Source organism: Simochromis diagramma, unplaced genomic scaffold, assembly GCF_900408965.1.
Source record: "Simochromis diagramma unplaced genomic scaffold, fSimDia1.1 OVJJ01000216.1, whole genome shotgun sequence".
Classification (NCBI taxonomy): Eukaryota; Metazoa; Chordata; class Actinopteri; order Cichliformes; family Cichlidae; genus Simochromis; species Simochromis diagramma.
In genome coordinates, this window is record NW_024386883.1 from 6,759,594 (window position 1) to 6,761,283 (window position 1,690).

A 1,690-nucleotide genomic window follows, 5' to 3' on the forward strand; every position below is an offset into this window, starting at 1 on the left:
TGTAATGAACAGACAAGGTAACATCCTCCTAGCAATGACTAACAGCGCCTCCATTGTTAGTCTGCCAGTATGTGTACAATGCCAGGACCCTGAAACTGAACAAACTAAATGCAGATCATTGATTTTCTTCTTCATACATGAGATTCGAAGAATGTCTGTATTTAGGGGTCTTTGTCCTCATTTAAAGCCGGCTATGGAATACCAAAAGCTTCACATGTGTGCCCTCGTGTGGTAGCTGAAGATTACACAGGTGGGAGTGATGGAACAACAGCCGTTATGTATATAAGACCTGTGGGTGTCTTGATAAATGTTTGCTTTAAACAAGAAAAGTGGCAAACTGATGAGTCAGGTAAATCAGTTATCATAAACAACATAAATTGGAAATCTCTAGGAGGGGAAAAAAGGTGTAATGTCCATAATCCTCAGACACCCCCAGAAGACAGTCTACATAGTTATAGACTTAATGTGGTATAACTTTAAATTTGTGGTGTAAATGGAAATTCAGCTACTGCACTTTTAAGTAGCAACGGTGTAAAATGAGTGCCCGTGGGGGGTGGGGGTGCTTCCTGGTAGTCCCTGCCACATGACCACAAGCATCTGTTTGTGCATGTATCTCTGGGAAACATGAGGGCAGATGATTCTTCAGTGCATCTCTACACAAGAACACATCTCAAATATGTTCAGTTCTAGTTTGAACAAACCCAAATGCGTCATTACACTCTGAGTGGTGGGTGAAAGGGGGGGGGGGTGATGATTGATTGATTGATTGATTGATTGATAGATAGATAGATAGATAGATAGATAGATTTATTTATCTGCGCATCATGGGCTGCGAGTTCTGCAGCCTATCCATCGGTATCAGTGTACTTCTGCGCCTGGATACAGACCACACAGGCAGGACCTGATTCCCATCATCATGACAACAGGGATGCCAAGCAACCAATCATAGCCCTTCGAGTTCTGCTCTGGAAGCTGATTGGCTTCCCAGCCTGCAGCCTGTTGTGGAATGTCCATCTTTAACCTCTCTGCTGCCAAGCACAGCGCATATACATCCTATATCGCAGTACGGAGTACTGCTGCATGTGTGAGCTTCCTCTGAATTATTGGTAAAGCTTTGTGTACGCCACAGCTGGAACATCTGAATGACATCCATTGTTTTTTGGCAGCGTAAACAAAAACCCACGCGTGTGCTGCTCCCCTGATGTAAACACAGCATGACTGATCATCTGTCATCTGCACGAACCTGCTTCGTATTTTATTCCAGGTCGACTCGGAGTATTCCGTAAATCTCACAGAGCACAAACTGGGGAGGAGGGGAATCTTGTAGTTACACAATAATGTCATTATAATAGACTATGCACAATTTCTCCATAGCTGTATGCTAGAATTAAGTCCTCGTAAATAAACTCTACTCTTTTTATTTTTCCACGGACGTGGTCTGTTGTCCACAGACAAACAAATGTTAAACAATTACTATATATATATATATATATATATATATATATATATATATATATATATATAGCTACACAGCTATACAGCTCAGTGTCTGAAAGTGCATAAGGCCGAACAAATCGCGGGGAAGGGAATGTTGACAGTCATTATGTGTATTACTTTCTCCATCCACACACACCTCTGTGTTTGGAGTTGTTGGATGGCATAGCAAACTGTAGGGAGGGAGAGAGGGGGC